Source organism: Rhinopithecus bieti, unplaced genomic scaffold, assembly GCF_001698545.2.
Source record: "Rhinopithecus bieti isolate Rb0 unplaced genomic scaffold, ASM169854v2 scaffold_5626, whole genome shotgun sequence".
Taxonomy (NCBI): domain Eukaryota; kingdom Metazoa; phylum Chordata; class Mammalia; order Primates; family Cercopithecidae; genus Rhinopithecus; species Rhinopithecus bieti.
Window position 1 is genome coordinate 1,553,744 of NW_016805666.1, and position 10,353 is coordinate 1,564,096.

General features: G+C 41.1%; 1 long non-coding RNA gene across 1 annotated transcript in view; it reads right to left on the reverse strand.

The window, feature by feature from the left end:
• Positions 1–202: 202 nt before the first annotated feature.
• Positions 203–10,353, reverse strand: part of LOC108530439 (uncharacterized) — a 21,323-nt gene continuing 11,172 nt past the window's right edge. Inside the window, exons 2-3 of the long non-coding RNA XR_001885828.1 lie at positions 8,231–8,711; positions 203–492 (exon numbers count right to left, since the gene is read on the reverse strand). This is a non-coding gene — a long non-coding RNA (uncharacterized LOC108530439). The remainder of the gene's footprint in view (positions 493–8,230; positions 8,712–10,353) is intronic.

The following is a 10,353-nucleotide window of genomic DNA, read 5'->3' on the forward strand; positions in this document are numbered from 1 at the left end:
GCCTCTGAGAATAACCATTTTATTCTCTGCTTCTATGAGTTCAACTATTTTTTACATTCCACATATAAGTGCCACATTTTCATCTGAAATACCCTTGGGCTCCCAGGCTCCCATGGCCTGGCAGTCTTCAGTGAACCATCCACCTAACCGCCCCACTCCCCTAACACGCATTTGCAACCTCGATTTAATTACCACCCCCACCTTCTCTAAAGCAGCCAAGATATTTTAAAACCCTTGTTTTGATCTTCTTTGCATATCAGTTACACTATTTCTGAGCATGTTTATTTTTATTTTTTTTTTTTTCCGGTGGCGAGCCCGTTGCTTTGAGCCCTCTGCTCGCACGTTTCCACTTCCTCTCACTTTCCTGTGCGCGGCTGTGGTCTCCGAGTGTGCCGCTCAGAGCAGGCTGGGTGATTCTCATGGGCCTGTGGCCTTTGATGGAGCCAGGGGAGGTAGGTTCTTCCACCACTGGTGCTCCATTGCTCCTGACATCTGCAGAGGCAAGATGAAATTTCAGTTGTGTTTCATTTGTTCCATCTCCCAAGGAAGTAGACCTGACTACTAGTCAGATAAGGGAAAAAGGCCCTTTCTTGGGCATGAAAGATACTGGGGATTTAGTCCAAACTCTGACACTGACCTTGAGAAAATCCTCTTCCCTCTTGGGATTGGACTCAAAATTACTGAAGCTCCCATGGATTCTAACCAACTGTTTTAACAATTAGCTCTTCTAACAATGTGCTTTTCTAACAATTAGCAAAATCATTTTCATATTGAAGATGAGCTTAGGGTCAGCTTCTGAAATCAACATGTTGGAGACCCAGGGACGATTGAAGTACTCCGTGTTCAAGAAGTGATGACTGAGATTTGCGGGATAAACCATGTCTTTGTGATAGGATCTTGTGAAATGTGTATGATACAACTTGTGAAAAGTCCAAGCTAAACCCTTGTCATGATATACATCTAAATTCACATGTTTCCCAATGTTTTTTTGCAGCATACCTAGAACATGGTATTATTTGTACAGCAAACTGGGCAAAAGAACAAGGCCACTCTTGCCCGGTAGCAATCAACTCATTAATTGTGGCTGTGCTGAGCTCTTCCTGGCCACTCCAAAGACTGAAGAGATAATATTTGGACCCATTTGAGACCCAGATTTGGGAAAGTTCAATTTAAAGGATTAAGACAACTCTTCATCTAACCAGAATAACAAGAGTGTTCTGGCCTATAAAAATCACAAAATTCTAGAGAAGGCAAAACAGGTAAGAAAGTGGGTCCTGAATCCAGACCATGGGGTTCAGATAGAGACTCTATCATTTACCAACTCTATGTCTTTGAGAAACACTAAAGCTCAGTTTTTTCTATCTTTAAAATAGGAATAATAATATTTTCAGTGGCCATAGGACAAAATAAGGTAACGCATTTCAGCACACTCCTTAATAAATATTAGCTATGATTATGGCTAATGCTAGTCAGGAAATTAAAGATCATTTGGTCCAATCTTCTCATTTAAACAAAGAAGAAACTTTGACTTGATCAAAGTCACACAGCTAATTAGTAGCTGAACTGGGACTAGAACCTAAGTCTTCTGATTTCAGTCCTGTGCCTTTATATACTAAGGGGTATGATACTTCATTCTGTGTTAAAAACATCCGAATTCCTGAGTATGTAGGATGAATTATTTTCCCCCATAAAACATTTGGAAGGTAGGACTCTTCCTATTTGTTTTAAATTAGCTTACCAGCGACTCTGCTTGAAGCATGGGCTTGAATGAGATGATTTATCAAAGGCTTGCCTCCTATTTCAGGTCGGTAGCCAAGGGCTGGCCTCCTTGGCTTTGGAAGGCACAGAAATGGGTACAGTGGTTGTACATCTGCATCTCAGATGCCAAAGGTTTCAGGTCACCAGTACAGAAGTCCCATTTTACATATGAACATACTAAACTTCTGGTTGACTCAGAGCCACACATGCCCAACAGCAAAACAAAAACTAGAACTTGAATCTCCGACTTGATGCTAGTGCCCATTCCATAGATCTCACAAGGAGAAACAGGATTTAAGATTCACTGTTGCTGTATACTGGCCACTTCCTTCAATCCTATAAACATGCTGACATGCCTGCGAAGTCAATTATTCATTTAATTGTGCTTTGTTCCTTTCTTTTTTTTCCTACCTCCAGCCACAAAGGTTTGAGGTAATTTATAGGAAATACAGTAACGAATAATGAAGAGTACATAAAAATAAACTATAATATCTTATACATAAACCATAGGATATACAGAATTGTGCTTTCCAAAGTGGCAAAGTGGCACAAGTCACATGTGTCTATTTATATTTAAATTAATTAAAATTAAATATAGTTAAAATGTAGCTCCTCAGGTTCACAAGCTGCATTTAAGTGCTCAGTCACCACATGTGGCCAGTGGTTACTTATTGGACATTTCAGATACAGAATATTGCCTGTGATTGCAGGAAGATCTATTAGACAGTGCTGTCTAGACAGACAACCAAGTCATATATTCTTACACATTTGCAATAAAGCAGCCAAAATTTTGGCTCTGAACTTCGTGTTGGCAAAGCCAAATAAAACAAAGCAAAATCAGTTGTGTCATTATCAATTCCTCAAGGGAAGCAAAGCTTTTCTATCACTTAGACCTAAAAGAATTCCTCCTATGGGGCTTTATAGAAAAGGCCACCAAGTGACAGAGCAAATAATGTCCTCAGAAACCACAAGAAACAATTTCAATGTATAATTCATTAAAATTCAACAAACACTTCTCAGGTGAGTTTAGGATACTTACCTGGTTCTAAAGAGAGATACCTTAACAACATCAGTCAAGTGAATTTGCTCTACAGAAGTGACATTAGAACTGAGGCCTGAATGACAAGATGATGTAGCCATTGTAGATCCAGAAGAAGAACATCCGAACAGAAGGAAAAGTAAGTGAATGTTCTTCATCTCTGAAAGTATTGAGCAAGTTTGAGGGAGAAAAAAGGCCAGTGAACTTCGTGGACGAGGCTGAGAGTGGAGGGAGATGATGCTGAACAGGCAGTCGGAACAGATCATGTAGGGTTTTATAGCTTATGGTGAGAGGGTTTAGCAAAGAGATAAACTTATAATTTATGGCTTTAGAAAGATCAGTCTGGCTACTGCATGAAGAGCTGACTGTAGAGGGAAAAACTGTGGGCAGGAAGAACATGATAATAGCTTGGAATAAGATAGTCAGCAGTGCAGATGGTGAGAAATCGTCTAATTTGACCGTTTCAGGTTTGTAAAGTCAATAGGACTTGCTGAGAGATTACATATAGGGTTTCAGGGAAATAAAGAATATTAGAATGACTCAATTATTTGTGTTGAACAAATAGCTAGGAGGCCAGGTAGCACTTACTGTGACAGGGAATACTTGGGGAGGAGGAATTCGGGGTAGAGAAAGACTAAATTAATAGTTTGGTTTGGGTCACAGTTTTTGTGAAGTGCTTATTACATATACAAGTAGAGTTATGGAGTCTGAAGCTCAAGGAGAAGTATTAGAGATAGAGATTTGAAGTTATCTGCATATAAATGGTATTTTAAAGCCATGGATCTCAATGAGTTCATCTGAGAAGAGTACAGACAGAATAGAGATAAGAACCCCAGAGCACACCAAAACCTGATGTCAAGGAGAAACAGCCAGATAAGGAGACAGAAAGGTAAGGACAAACCAGGTGAGTGTGGGGTCTAGATAAAAGCCTAGAGAAGAAAGTGTTTAAAGAAATATGAAGGATTGACCATGTTCAATTCAGCTCAATACTTCAGTTAGTTGAATACACATTGACCTTGGAAACATGTAGGTCATTGGTGACTCTGATAAAGGCTGTTTAAGTGGAGTGATATAGAGTCTGAAGAAAATCAGAGTAGAGTTGAGGAGAGAATGGGAGCTAAAGAAGTGGAGACAGGAAATGTAGATCTTACTTTTAAAGGTTTTTTTTTGTGAAGGCATCAAAGAAAGGGGGTGGTCGCTAAAGGGACATGTAGGGCCAAGGGAGAGCTGGGTTGTTTTTTTTAAATTTTATTTTTAGTAGTTGTTATAAAGGCATATTTGTATGCTGATGGGATAGATGTAATGGAACATCAGAAATTGATGTTGCAAGGGAGAAGTATAGGAAAGGAGATGGGATCCAGAGGACAAATGGAAGGGTTGGCCTTAGAAGCTATGCCACTTCCTCCACTATAAGAGGGAGGCAGTGTATGTGGGCACAGATGCAGGTGGGTTAAGGAAAAATGCAGTAACTCTCCTCTGATAGCAAAAAGGCAGGTCATAATCCCAGGGCATGGGATATGTAGAGCATGGTGGATATTCAAGTAGGGAGCTAAAGGTTTGAAAGAGTTGACCCAGAGAATGAAAAGTGAATTTTCTAGAAGCATCATAGGATCCTCTGGCACGGTCTATTTCAGGTTTCTGATCAAGAATTTAAAGTGAACTGATCAGCATGGTTTACAATGCTCTGAACAACAGTCTACTGTTTGGGTGCAAGCAATGGAGGAATTAGAAGATACACATTTCACCAGGATTGCAGTTTTGCCAGGTACAATACAGGGGAAGGCAGTAGGGGAATGACGGGTATTGGAAGGACAGCGTTTATGGCACAGAGTAGAGTGAGTTAAGTTTGGAATAAGGGTTAAGTCTACCCAGTAACACAACATCACTGGGCTCCACACATATCCAAAGTGTCAGCCTGGACCCATCAGTATGCCGAGAATTTTCCTTCCCTCCACAAAAGAAGCTCACTACTGACTTCACCTGGTGCCTGCCACATCTAGAATCCCCCTTCAGGGTTTTACAGCCAATTAGGAACTGAGTGTTGGGCACCAAACTGGGTAGAAGAGGCACTCCTGAGCGTACACACACTTGCAACGGAGTCTCAACACATTATTTAGACCTAAGAGGCTGTGTGGCTGGCAGGAAAATACCCTACACACGCAGAGAGAAGACCTGGGTTTCATCAGTTTCTGTGGCTTTTACCAAATGAGAAAGTTTTTTTCATATCCTGAGCCTCTGTTCCCTCTCATCATAACTCTGGCCTGGGCTTAAATTACAGCTGCTTATACAGATCTGATGCGATGGTAAATGTACAACCATTTTCAAGTGTAGGGAATTATGGAGATGTGAGAAATTACATTGTTATTATGACTCTGAAAGGGGGTACCAAATGCAAATCTAAGGCATTTACTGGTGTGAGATTGATTTCAAATGTCAGCTAATATAGGTCACCATGGCTTATAAGCAATTTGCCTTAAAATTAGAAACTTATGAAATGCTTAAGATGAAAGGCAGTGCATTTCAAAACAGAGGCAATGGGAAGCAAATTTCTCTCTTTTTTGTGCAACATCCTATGAACCCATGGTTCTCACAGGCCCGGGATATTGCTGCAGTTGGCAGCCCGGTGTATTTTGAACAGCACAGCACTAATCCCTGGGTGACTCTCTAATCCTGAGTGAGTCACTTTACCTTTGGAGGCCTCAATCGTCTTCTCTGTAAGGTGGGAAGAATTGTACTGCCTCCTCTTCCACTTACAGGGTATCCAGAAGATCATATTTTTTTTTAAAGGAAAGAAAGAACTGAGAAATACTCTTGGTTACTCTGCAAAGAGGTTGGTGTAAAAGTAAAGTGTCACTATTATTAAGTGTGAGGCAATCTTTCCCACCCCCATCATGTCCCAGCGTTACAATGTGAGCTGTGTGACAGGCTATTTTAAATTCCCATCTCTGGAAGCATATGGTCCCGCACAGTGCCAAAAGAGAAAATGACCTGCTTCAGTTTGTTTGCTTGTTTGTTTTGATCTGATGGAACATTTTCTATGATCCTGTTAAAGGTTGTTCTTTCTACTTTAAACTTTTAAGGTGAGTGCTAAAGATTTTCTATAGCGTGGTCTGAAACACACGTGGCACTATAACTTGCTTAGACAATGATAAGAGGTCATTCCAGGGCAATGGTGTATTTATACAAATCTGCATTTTTTTATGTATCATCTAAGACATTTCAAAATATATATTTTATTTTTTAACAATTTTATGCTTTTGTTCTCTAATTTTGTGGTAGTTCTGTTTGTTCAGTAGCAGCATTTTAGGTAAATTTTTTTTTGCAAATATTAGAGCATTTATTTTATAAAATAAAACAGATTCCTTTTCTTTAATGTTACCTACAAAAAAGAAGTTGTTTCAAAGTTTTCCTGATTATTATTATTTCTTTTGTTTTATGTTTTATTAATACCAATTGCTATTGACTGAAACCCTTTCCCATGACAAATATACAGTGTATGTATTATAAACTTCATTTTGCTGTCCCCTTGAACTGACCTAACTTTTACCTCCTCTGCTGTGCTATTTGGCAAGATTATCCTGAACCTTGACAAACTTCCCACTCATTGGATTTGATTTCTGACACCAAATTCCTGGAAAGATATCTATCTGATCGGTTGGAAAAGAAAAGAGATAAAACACCTATTTCACAAGTTTCATGGGACCTGACTTTTGTGCAAGAGTAAAAAATTTCCCCAGTTGAGGTAAATAAGGTTCCCACAAACTTTTTTTTCTTTTTTCTTTTCCTTTAAGGTCCAGGATTCAACTCTCTTATCTTTGGGTCAAGTGACAGATAAAACTAGAATTGATGAAGTTTCATGGCTCTTATCCCATGAAAAGGTAATTTAAAAGAGGGTGGTAAGGAAAACTCGGAAAGACAGGGCCTGTATCTTCAGCTAAATGATGAAATCAAGAATATGTAAGAGGAGTTTGAAGTGTTCTGTGTGACCCTGGGGGTCAATAAGAAAGCCAATTGAGGAAATTCACAAAAGTGCAAAATTAAAAAAACCTATGAAGTTACAGACATATCCAACATTGGGAAGCTCTTCTTTAAGCAGCAGTGACCAAACTCTCCAGCAATTGATGCACTCATGCTGCACCCATAAAGACCTTCTTCAGGCCAGGGCACAGTGGTTCACACCTATAATCCTGGAACTTTGAGAGGCCGAGACTGGTGGATTGCTTGAGGTCAGGAGTTCGAGACCAGCCTGGCCAACATGGTGAAACCCTGTCTCTACTAAAAATACAAAAATTAGCTGGGTGTGATGGCGCATGCCTGTAATCCCAGCTATGTCAGGAAGTCGAGGCACGAGAATTGCTTGAACCTAGGAGGTGGAGGTTGCAGTGGGCTGATCATGCCACAGCACTCCAGCCTGGGCAACAGGGTGAGACCCTGTCTCAAAAAAAAGACCTTCATCTTCTATATCTACTTTATCACCTGGCATCATCTCACCTCCTCCAACTTCTCCACACTATTAATGATCTCCCCCTCCTCTGTACTCCTAGGGGGTTCAGAAGCTCTGTGCACCATTTAAATAGTAAGTACTTCACAGATTTGAGGTGTTATATATCTCTTTTTAGGGGATGTGTCTTGATCTCCCAACAATGAGTTGTAAGTTCCTGGAGGGTAGGGACCATGTCTTACATTTCTTTTGAACTCCCTTGGTGCTTAGCACCTTTTTGGGCACAGAAGAGTAGCAACACTCCTTCACACTCACGGCAGGCTTTAGCATTTCCAAAGCACCTCCACCTGCCATTCATGTCATGTTCCCAACAACTAGGTGTTGTCCGCAAGGCAGATAATGAATGGTATCTGATGAGTAAGGAAGCTGAGGTTCAAAGAGCTCATTACACCTGCAAGTGCAACAGAATTTATAGTCCAGTGCTCTCCCAGTAATAACCATTAAATGAGTAGATAAAGAACAGATCGTGTGGTTCAGAACTATGTGGGTAGCCAAAGGGATGCGGCCATGTATTTGGCTACATGCCCTGTCATGTTGATGTAGATTGACTTCCAATACAGGCTAGAGAATCTTTGTGTGGATGGACTCAGTCTGAGTGACACATGGTCCATGTCTCTTTGACTCTAGGCATGTTCTGCAAATGAGATGAGATTCCAATAAGAACCAAGAATGTTTTGGGATGCGTTTCTATGGAAGCCTAGATAGAGATCAGTAACCCAGACATCGCTGTGGGCAACTTCCGGGCCTGTCCATCTCCAGGCATCTAGAAATCTGTGCCCAAGGCAGACAGAAAAGATAGGGGCCTGGAAGAAGCCTTAGGCACCAATTGGACCTCAGTGTTCTTCACTTCTTTAACTGCTAAATTCACCCGATCACATTTAAATAAATTTTATAAGACTTTGAAAATGTGTTTCTGTTCCTCTAGAAATTACCTCTAAATTTTCTAGTATAAACGTCTGCCAGCTTTGTTCAGCCAAGTTCCTTTCCCCCTCTTTTCTTTGACAATGAAAGCAGCTTTGGTGCCAACGCTCAGAACTGGCAGGTGTTTGATGACACATGTTCTGTGATAAATGTTTATTACATAAGTTCATTCAAGCTAGCTACCAGAGCTTTTGAGGCATCATTGCTACTTATCATAAAATTGTCCTTGAAAACCAGAAGCCCAATATATTTCCAAAAGCTCTATCTTTTTTTTCTTTCTTCTTTTAGGTTCTCTGTGTTCTATCGACGTCTGGTGCAATGGAGAAGTCAGGAGATGGTGCTTGAATCCTGACTCTGTCACAAGCTGGCTGTGTGACCCTGGGAAAACCACTTCTGTACTCTGAGCCTAGTTGCTCATTTGTAAAATGAGGAGGTGGAGCTGTGATTGCCAGGGTCTCTCTAATTTCTGACGTGTCCCGATAAGAGGACAAACTGGTGGGGAAAAAAAAAGCAATTTCAGTCAAGCAGAAACACATGCTTGCCTTTCCTCACCCAGAATGTGCTTTACATAACCGAATTTGCTTCCTTTTTTACTGGCTTGCCCTCCAGTCAGGAGGCAGGGGAGCAGCACGGCTGGCAGCAGCTTGGAGGGGGTGCATGTACAGGGATGGATGTGGGGAGGGGATGCTGAGGGAGGCTTTTTTGGCGAGTGAATGAAGTACAGGCACCACAAACTACTAGAACTTTATCACACTTCTTATTACTGTGATTATGCTATATTAGAATGAAAAGACGCAAGGTATTTAAAGTACAAAAACCTAGAGAAGAACTACTAAGAAACTTCTAGTCCCATCATTATTCTAGATAAAACATTCAGAAACTTTAGCTATGCAAATTAGATTCGTTTTTGAAGAAAATACTTACATATTAAGAATTTTACAGCTGGGTGCGGTGGCTCACACCTGTAATCCCAGCATTTTGGGAGGCCAAAAGGGAGGCGGTGGGGGGGGGGGGGGAAATCACCTAAGGTTGGGAGTTCGAGACCAGCCTGGACAACATGGTGAAACCCCATCTCTACTAAAAATACAAAAATTAGCCAGGTGTGGTAGAACATGCCCATAGTCCCAGCTATTGGGAAGGCTGAGGCATGAGATTCACTTGAACCTGGCAGGCGGAGGTTGCAGTGAGCCGAGATCGTGTGACTGTCCTCCAGCGTGGGTAACAGAGTGAGACTCTGCCTCAAAAAAAAACAAAACAAAACAAAAAAAAAAACAGAATTTAAAAATTATCAGCTTGATATTTTTTCCTCCACAACTTTCAACTAGCCCATGTGGAAACATGTTGTAGGTCTTTTCATGCGTTAAAATTTGTACCAAAAAAAGCTCACACACTGTTATTGTCTCCATTTTACAAGTGAGAAAACTGAGGTGCTAACAGGCCCAGCACACTGTCAGAAGATTCAAATCACAGGTGGCAATGTTGAGAGTTAACCCAGATCCCCTTGCCTCGGGGTCTGGAACTCTCTCTGCTACTGTGCTCTAAGGCATTCTTCCACACTGCTCCACAGAGAGCTTTCCTTGGCCTCAGGCAGAGAGATGAGTAATTATCTGTAAACCGGAATCAGGGTTTATCTCTCTGCTGTCTAAAGTACTAATGTACAATCACAGACTATTAGAGCAGTAAAGTTCCCTAGATATCATCTAAGCTTTTTTCCTCAGCTGAGTACTTCAGTGGTACTCTCCGGTGCTTTTGGACAAGTTAGTGGCAAAATCAGCACTAAAATCCCTTAACTCCCACTTTATCCTGTTTATGACAGTTGGCATTAAAAAACAAAGTGAAGCCAGGCACGGTGGCTCATGCCTGTAATCCCAGCACTTTGGGAGGCTGAGGCAGGTGGATTGCTTGAGGCCAGTTCAAGACCAGCCTGGCCAACATGGTGAAACTCTATCTCTACTAAAAATACAGACATTTCTGGGTGCGGTGGCACACGCTTGTAATCCCAGCTACATGGGAAGCTGAGGCAGGAGAAACACTTGAACTAGGTGGCAGAGGTTGTGGTGAGCTGAGATCATGCCACTGTACTCCAGCCTGGGGGACAAAGCAAGACTATCTCAAAAAAAAAAAAAAAAAAATA